Here is a 9,657-nt window from a genome sequence, read left to right as displayed (position 1 = left end):
GGGTGCATCGCATATGTTAGCCGCCACAGCGAACGCGAACAAGCTAAGATCGCCGGGAACTGTTCTCCGGCGAACAGTTCGCAACATCACTAGTCTTGAGGCAAATTAGTGCCCTTCTAAAGTGGGTAGGCGGTCTGAGGATTCTCAACCATGAGGCTGTTTTATATGGCAAGATGCTTTGCATAGCGGAAGAAAAGTTTTTATATGTCTGGCTTATTATCAATTGTTTTAAAGAAGCCATCTGGCTGGCCAGAAATATTTTACTTTTTAATCATGAACTTTTATCTGTTAAGAACTGTATTCAATATGCTCTTAGTTTAATCCATATTTATTATTTACGTGACAAGAAAAGCATTGGAGACAAAGACGCTAAATTACATTTCGGTTTTCTATTTTGGAGCCGGATCTCCTTTTAATTATATTTGATGCTTTTCTAGGGACAGCTGTAGGGACAGCTGTAAGGAAAGCTGTAGGGTCAGTTAGTTGGGTTGGGTTGGTGAAGAGAGGGACAGAACTGATGGTGAGCTTATAGGGTTATTCTGAGGGACAGTTCTTTTATGCCAGTTGTTTTATGCCAGTTATTTTATGTCATTTTATGTCTGTTTGTTTATGTCAGTTTTTACTGATTTTTTGGCTTTTTCACAAATTATGTGATTCAGTCCCTCATTGGTTTTATGTGCATATTCTCCTTCGGGGGAATTAAAACTGGAGGTTAACTCTTGACTGAAGTGAAAAAATAAATAAATAAATCTGTTCTTATCAGTTTAATATCTGATACGCGCCCTATCTGGGTGCCATATATTAAATGGATTTTTGCAACAGGGAGATGGAAGAAGAGCTTGCTCTGTCCACTCCACGCATTGACCTGGTATTGCAGTACCTCTAGGACCGGTGCACCCCTCTCTTTTGCAGTGTGACAAAAGCAGAATAATCATCCCAACAACCAGAAGCCGAAAAGAGCTGCAGCAGCAGATTTTTGGAAGAAAGGCTCAGCAACGAGCTGCTTTCCTGCATGCTCTCTTTTTGGAGTCTTGTTAACCCCTTGTGTGCTGGGCTAAAAACGCCTAGGAAACGGTATTTACCTGGCGAGGCGACGTGTTTGTTAGCCTTTGTTGTTCCTTTTCCATGTGACGAGCCTTTCTTCACAAATCTATGTATTGCTGTGTGAATTCAATCATCGATTTATTTATTCATTTATTTATTTATGTATGTATGTATGTATGGATAGATTTATTTATTTATTTAATTATTTATTTCTGTATGTATGTATTTATTTATTTCTGTATGTATGTATTTATTTATGTGTTTCATCATTTTGTATGTATTTTGATGTGTCCATCGCCTGATTTATCTATGTGTTTACAAAATCTTTCTTTCTTTCTTTCTATCTATCTATCTATCTCTCCTTCTTGGCAGACAATAAATGTCTTTGGAGCTGTCAATGTTGTCTGTGTGCTTCTTTCTCCACCTGGTGCCTGCTCATGGAAGTTTTTCTAAAATGAGTGGAGCCTGCTAGCTAGCTAGCTAGGTAGGTAGGTAGGTAGGTAGGCGGGCAGCTAGACCCACAAGATCCAGTAGCAGCTAGGTAGGTGCAATCAGCCTGATCAGCCAGGTGGCTTTCACGCCTTTCTGCCTGTCTGTCTCCAGAGTGCAGCTCCGACAATGGCGGGAGGGGAAGGAGGGGGGCCGTTTTTGGGGAGGGTGGAGGAGGCGGAGCCATGCAAATTGGAGAGCAGCTATCTGTCCAGTAGTCAGGCAGCAGGTTCCTGGTGGTCGCCACCCCCGCTGCTGCTTTTTATCATGAAGCAGATTTTTTTTTTTTATCCCTGGTCAGTCGTCGTGTTTTTTGTCTGGCCTAGCAGCCTGCCATGTATGGTTGTTGGTTGCTGCTGCTGCAGCTTGTGAATTTCCAATGGTGTGATTTGTCTCCCCGAGGCAGAGGGAGTGCTCTGAGCGTGCGGCGTCCCAGACAAGAGCGTTGCAGTTATCGCTTCTCGGCCTTTTGACTGCGATCTTGTGTTGCAGTCAGAAGGAGTCTTGGAACCTTCCCTCTCAGCCTTGTGGTATTCCTTTATTGGTTTATCATTTGCTGCTATTGGGGGGGTCGCTATCCTGACAACCGGTTGCGATCGTGTTGCTTATCATGGCAGCGTTTGTTGGAGGTGATGTCATCGGAGGAGTTGATCGTGGAGATGGAGGAGGTGATGGTGGAGATGGAGGGATTCGTATGGAAAATAATGGAGCAGTTGGAGTTCTGGATGGAAAAGACGGACCTGAGGGTGGATCTATCGGAGGAGGACGGCGTCAGAAGCCACCATGGGTTCAACCAAATGATACACTCCATATTGAAGTTGCACCGGACTTTCAGGTATCGAGAGATGGTGCTTCCTTACAATAGGATGTGTTTTGTGATCTTTTTGGTTTGTCTTTTGTTGATTTTATGTGTTTTCAGGATTTTCAAAAAAGAGGCTATTTTGATTTGACTCTGAGATCGGAGCATTTGGCTAATTTTGTTTGAGAGCAATGTAGGAAGCATAAGGACAATGACTTGCTACAAGGTATTAAAATCTCTCCTCTTTTTGGGGGTGGTGAAAAGCTACTTATTATACACATGTATAATCCCCATGTTTTGGAGGCTGAGATTGGTAGGTACCTTATGAGATTTTGCTCTAAGATTAAGCCTGAAGGGAAAATTCTGAACCAATTTGGTGTCTGGACAGGTAAATGGAGATTCAGGGTTTCCTTTAAACCTGATGAGAAAGAGTTTGGAGGTTTTTTGAGGCCTCCACCTTTGTTTCCTATTGGCAGTAATAGGGGCTTTCTGGTCTATAATCAGATGCCTCCATACTGCCGGAAGTGTTTAAGATATGGCCATGATACGTCTGTCTGCTGGGAAGAGCAAGTATGTCGTTTCTGTAAGAAGTCTGGCCATCTTAGCAAAGACTGTATGGATCGTACGTGTGATCTCTGTGGTGATACAGGTCACATATATAGATTGTGTCCAGAAAGGCGTAGATGGGAAAAGTCTGGACCTTCGGTGTCTACTCCTAGTGGGCCTTTGAAGGAGGTTAAGGTGGTGGACCCAGTGAAGGTTCGGTCGGATTCCTATGCGCTGGATGAAGAAACTGTGGCTGTAATGAAAAGAGCTGGATTTGTGCATGATCCAAATGCCATTTCAGATGTTGATGCGTGGAAGCCTTCCCCTGTGCAAAGTGCTCAGGAGGAGAGTAGTGGTACTGAGACTTCTCAGGGTTCTGTTGTTCCCCCTACTCCTACCTCTGAGTCGTGGAGGTTGGTTGGGAAGGGGAAATCAAAGAAGGGAATTAGGGTGGAGAAGGGTTCTGGTGATCCTTCTGTGATGCTGAAGATTGATGCTGGAGACTGTGTTCTTTCAGATGAGGATGTTTTGACTGAGAAATGAGAATGTTATTTCTAAACCTCCTAAGAAGTTGAAAACTGACAATACTATTTCCCAGACTACTGCTTTAGGTTTATTGGAGCAGTCAAATAAATATGAGGTACTTTTTCAAGGTGTTTCTTCTGAGGAAATGCCGGTGGACTTGGGTGTGTCTGGTGAGGCAATTGCCATTTCTGATATTAGCGATGTTGATTCAGAAAACAGGATTGAGGATGTTCCTGGTGACACTTCAATGCCTGAGATGGAGATTGTGGATAGTCCTGTACCCAGTAAGACAATGTCTGAGGGTCAGGATGAGTCTCATATTGAGAGGAAAACTTTAATATGAGTCTCTGATGTTGAGGATTGCATCATTTAATACACAGAGTTTTAGAAGTCCTTCTCGGAGGGCTACTCTGTGTGATTATCTAAAAATTAGGAATAACGATATTATTTATTTACAAGAGTGTGGTTTAGACAGGAATTTTAGTATTGAGGTTTTAGAGCATAGTTGGGATAAAGGTCCATCAGTGTGGTCCGGAGGAAATGAAAACAAAAGTGTAGGAGTGGGTATTCTTTTTGGTAGTCAGGATTTTAAGATTATTAAATATGATGAAATTATTCCCAGTAGGCTTTTAGTTGTCCATATGAGTTTTTATGATTTTAACTTTAAATGTATTAATGTTTATGCCCCTACTGTCAAGAGGGAAAGGGTTGAGTTTTTTAAGATTTTAGCTCTTTTTTTATCAGGTTTAGAGCCTTTGATTTTAGGTGGGGATTTTAACTGTGTTTTACCTGGGGAGAAGAGAATGAGTGTAAGTATGAGTGATAGGTTGGATGGGTCTGCGAATGTGTTACAGGGTGTGATTGAGGATTTTAGGTTGATGGATGCATGGAAGGTGAAAGGAGTGGGTGATGGTTTTACCTGGGGGAATAATGCAGTTAAATCTAGAATTGATTTTATTTTTTTATCAAAGGTTTTTAATGTTGTGTCTTGTTCTGTGAGTGGAAATGTTTTATCTGATCATGGAATTTTAGAATGTGTATGTGATTTACCTGTGGAGCTGAAATCAAAATCTTCATATTGGAAACTTAATACTTCTCTTTTATCTGATGAAAATGTTAAAGCTTGTTTTATAAGTAAATATAAGTATTGGAGTTCTAATAAGGGGGTTGAGGATATTCTTTTATGGTGAGATAAAATTAAAGTTAAAATTCAGGATTTTTTTATTAGGGAGGGTAAACGTAAAGCTAGGGAAAAAAGGGAATTTTATTCTGACTTAAATATTAAATTACAAGCTTTGTATCAGGCCCGTTCTTATGGTTTTAATGTGGAAGATGATATTTTAAGATTAAAAGAAGAGATTAAAAAGGTTTTAGAGGAGAAAGGGAAAGAAATTATTTTTAATACAAAAGTTGATATTTTAGAACAAAATGAAAAATGTTCACGTTTCTTTTTTAAAAAATAGTTAGTAATAAGAGTTTTATGGACAAAATTGAGGGAGAAACTAATGTTGTAAAGATGAAGAATGTGGTTTATGATTTTTATTCTGATTTATATTCTCCTAAAAAACTTGATATGTCTTTAAAAGAACATTTTTTAAATGAACGTGATTCTTCTTTTAATCTTGATGATCAATCTTTTTTATCTAGGGATTTTAATAGTGAAGAAGTTAGGGGTTATTAAGAGTTTTTTAAATGGTAAGACCCCGGGGAATGACGGTTTACTGATAGAGTTATATTCTACTTTTTTTGAGGTTTTAAAAGGTGATTTTATGGTTTTAATTCAAAAGTGTGGTGATTTTAATCTTTTACCTGTTTCTTGGTTGCAGGGCACCGTTGTTTTACTTTATAAAAAAGGTGAAAAAAGCAGTATTAAAAATTGGCGCCCTATTACGCTTTTGAATTCCGACTATAAGATTTTTACAAAACTTTTAGCCTCTCGTTTAAAGACTGTAATTGCCAAGGTTATAGCCCCCTGCCAGGCCTGTGCGGTGCCTGGGAGGAGTATAACAGAGATTTTAACTGTTATTAGAGATTCTATTTTTTATTGTTTAGAGAGGGATCAGAGCTTGGCTCTTTGTAGCATAGATTTTGAAAAGGCCTTTGATCGAGTGTCTCATGAATTTTTATTTGATGTTTTGGAGAAGATGGGCGTGCCTGTAGAAATGAGGAATCAGATTAGGAGTGTGTATGATGGGTGTGTGAGTCATGTGTCAGTGAATGGTTTTCTGACTGAGGGTGTATATGTTAGATCAGGTGTCAGGCAGGGTTGTCCTTTATCCCCAATTTTGTTTATATGTTGTATGGAGCCCCTTTTATGTGCATTGCGTAAGGAGAGAGTGATAAGAGGGGTTCAGGTGCCTGGTGGGAATGGTGTGCAAGTAAAGACTGTGGCTTATATGGATGATATTACGATTTTATGTACTGATCCTGTGTCCCTTAAGAGAGCAGTTCGGACTGTGAGATGGTTTTGTGAGGCGTCTGGGTGTAAGATGAATGTGGATAAATCAGAATGTATGTTGTATGGTAGGTGGGAGAGTTTGTTGGGTGTGGATGTACCATTGGTTAGAGATAAAATTAGGATTTTGGGGATTTATTTTACAAGAGACATGAAATATGATTTTAATTGGGATCTAGTTTTAGCGAAAGTTAAGAAAAAGATACAATTATGGGCCTTTAGAAAACTAACTTTAGAGGGGACGATTTTAATTGTTAAACAGGTGATTTTACCAATAGTTTTATACACAGCTATGGTTTTATTTCCCCCAGTTTTATGGTTAAAAAGGATTATTAGGGAGTGTTTTATTTTCTTCTGGGGTGCAAAGATGGAACGGTTTAAAAGGTCTGAGTTACAGAAACTGTCTCAGAATGGGGGAAAAGGCGCTATAGATTTTGATATGTTTTTAAGTTTTAAATTTCTTGCTTCTTCGAAACGATGATTGCATGGCCAGCCTTTTTATAAAATATGCCACTGGTTTTATTTTTCATAGATATAAGTGGGTGCAATTGTTTTTATAAATGTGATAGTGAAAGACAGCACCTATTTTCCTTCTGGGGCACAGGAAAAGGGTTAGCCAGAGCCCAATATATATCCAAAAGAAGTATTTTTCCAGCCTCCAGTTAAACTTTAAAAAGACCTTTATTCATTTCTTACAGGGTCCATCATATCAACAACGTTTCAAACCTATGCCAGGTTCTTAATCATGTCTGCTGAATAGTATACAGGTGTGTCTTTTATACCTGTCCAACTTTTATCAGATTACACTATAGTGCCATCTTGTGGTCAAAATTTTAAATTACATGTGATAAACTATTGAAAAGGGATTTATTATAAATTCTTATATTCTGAGTTAATTTCTTCATTACTTATATGTATTTATCACATGGAAATTTGAAACCAAACTTATATACATACAATTAAAACCTATACACATAATAGTATCAGAATCACATATGCTACTACAGATATATGCTATCATATTGAATTAGAAAAATAATGACCATTCAAAATCTTTATTTAAGCCTTCAGGTATCATTGTATTTAATTCATTTATCCAAAACATCTCCCTTCTTTTAAGCATTTGGTCCCTGTCACCCCCCCTCCTGGGTCTGTCAACTTGTTCAATGACTTGAAACCTAAGTTGACTGATGTTATGACCCATGGAGAGGAAGTGACAGGAAACAGGAGCTTCCATATTTTTGTTTCTAATGTTAGATTTATGTTCAGTGATTCTTGTTCTTACTTCCCTACTTGTTTCTCCTATATAAATCCTGGCACACGGACATTTGATGAGATATATAGCGTATGTGCTTCTACATGTCAGATATTTCTTTATTGGGTATTTGGTTCCCTTAATGGGATGAAAAAAATCTTTCCCTTTTATTATTGAACTACAGTGACTGCAATGAAGACAAGGATAGCAACCTCTATTATCAGATCCTATTGTTGTTTGTAAAGTCTTCCTATTGCTACCTATATCTGCCCTTACTAATTCATCTCTCAAATGTTTAGTCTTTTTATAAGCTACCATAGGTATATTTTTAAAGTCCTCCACATGGGGATTACAATCTCTGAGTATGTGCCAGTGTCTATTTATAATGTGTGATATTTTTGTTCCTAGAGAGTTGTATTGAGTTACAAATATCATTCTGTTTTCTTTTGTTTTGTTTTTTATGCTGTTAGCTTCCTTATTTTTAAAGTATTCTAATTGTTTTGTAATTAATTCTTCTGGATACCCTCTTCTTTTGAATTTTTTTGCCATTTCATTTAGTCTTATGTCACATCTCTTTTCATCCGTCACTATTCTTTTCACTCTTTTAAATTGACCTTGGGGTATTGCTTCTATTGTCTTTTTTGAATGAAAGCTGTCATATTGTAACACTTTATTTTTATCTGTGGGTTTCACATACAAATCGGTTTTCAAGAAACCTTGTTCTTTATATACAAAGGTGTCTAAAAAGGCTACTCCTGTTTCCTCCATGTTGAGTGTGAATTTGAGACCAGCGACAGATGTATTTAGATGTTGAACAAATTGCAATAGGCTACCAGTGTCACCCCACCATATGCCAAATATGTCATCCACAAATCTCCACCATGCTGCACCATATTGTAAAAATAATGGATGTGAATATACGAATTTCTCTTCTATATGGGACATAAAAATGTTGGCATATGTTGGGGCTACACTGGAGCCCATTGTAGTGCCTTGCTTCTGCAGAAAAAAAGTGTCTTGAAATAAAAAATAATTTTGGGTCATAACATCAGTCAACTTAGGTTTCAAGTCATTGAACAAGTTGACAGACCCATGAGGGGGGGTGACAGGGACCAAATGCTTAAAAGAAGGGAGATGTTTTGGATAAATAAATTAAATACAATGATACCTGAAGGCTTAAATAAAGATTTTGAATGGTCATTATTTTTCTAATTCAATATGATAGCATATATCTGTAGTAGCATATTTGATTCTGATACTATTATGTGTATAGGTTTTAATTGTATGTATATAAGTTTGGTTTTAAATTTCCATGTGATAAATACATATAAGTAATGAAGAAATTAACTCAGAATATAAGAATTTATAATAAATCCCTTTTCAATAGTTTATCACATGTAATTTAAAATTTTGACCACAAGATGGCACTATAGTGTAATCTGATAAAAGTTGGACAGGTATAAAAGACACACCTGTATACTATTCAGCAGACATGATTAAGAACCTGGCATAGGTTTGAAACGTTGTTGATATGATGGACCCTGTAAGAAATGAATAAAGGTCTTTTTAAAGTTTAACTGGAGGCTGGAAAAATACTTCTTTTGCAATTGTTTTTAACCAGACCTTATTCCTTTAACCTGCCTAAGCATTTTATTGTTTTAGAGAGGATTATTTGTGTTTTTAAGTTACAAAGTTTTACTGTAGAGGTTTTAATGGATCATAAGAAACTTTTGGGCGTTTTTAAATCTGGTGAGCGGGTCTCTACAGTTTTACATTTTTCTGAGAATGTTTCTCAGAAGATTTGGAAGAATGTGGCAAATAAAGCTTTGAGTAATTTTCAGAACGATTTAGCATGGGGAATTGTCACAAATTCTTTGCCCACGAGGGAGTTCCAGCATAGGCGGGGCTTGGTTGCCAGAGCCAAGTGCCCAAGAGCCATGTGTGCCTCTAATGAGACGCCACTGCACATATTCTGGAATTGCGCTTTTGCACAGGAGATCTGGAGACAAATTGGTCCTCTTTTAAAATGGGTAGGTGGTCTTAGAATTTTAAATCACGAGGCTGTTTAATATGGTAGAATGCTTTGCATAGACGAAGACAAGTTTTTATATGTATGGCTAATTATTAACTGTTTCAAAGAGGCCATTTGGCTTGCAAGAAATGTTTTTCTTTTTAATCATGAAGTTTTATCAGCTAAAAATTGTATAAATTATACCCCAAGTCTAATACATATTTATTACTTGAGAGAGAAAAGGTATAAGGGTGAGAAAGCTGCTAGATCTAATTTCTGTTAAATTCTTTCCTTTACAGGGATAGTTGTAGAGTTAATGTAGAGGGACAGTGTGAGGGATATTTAGTGGGTGTGGTGAAGAGAGGGACAGTTTGTTAGGGATATGTGATAGGGAAGTTTTATAGGGAAAGTTTATTTTCTTTTTTTCTTCTACTTTGTTAGGTAGGGATTTCGTTTTATTATTCTATATTATAATTGGCTTTTTCACGATGATTTGTTTGAGTTCCTTCTGTTGATATTTGTGCACGAATTGA

At 37.4% G+C, this 9,657-nt stretch overlaps 1 non-coding gene across 1 annotated transcript; it reads left to right on the top strand.

Moving 5' to 3' along the window:
• The first annotated feature begins 712 nt into the window (after positions 1 to 712).
• On the top strand, positions 713 to 902 carry LOC128655019 (U2 spliceosomal RNA). The gene has a single exon (XR_008401619.1). It is a non-coding gene; the product is annotated as a U2 spliceosomal RNA (small nuclear RNA).
• The last annotated feature ends 8,755 nt before the right edge of the window (positions 903 to 9,657 follow it).

This window comes from Bombina bombina, chromosome 3, assembly GCF_027579735.1.
Source record: "Bombina bombina isolate aBomBom1 chromosome 3, aBomBom1.pri, whole genome shotgun sequence".
Taxonomy (NCBI): Eukaryota; Metazoa; Chordata; class Amphibia; order Anura; family Bombinatoridae; genus Bombina; species Bombina bombina.
This window is presented reverse-complemented; position numbering and strand designations above follow the sequence as displayed.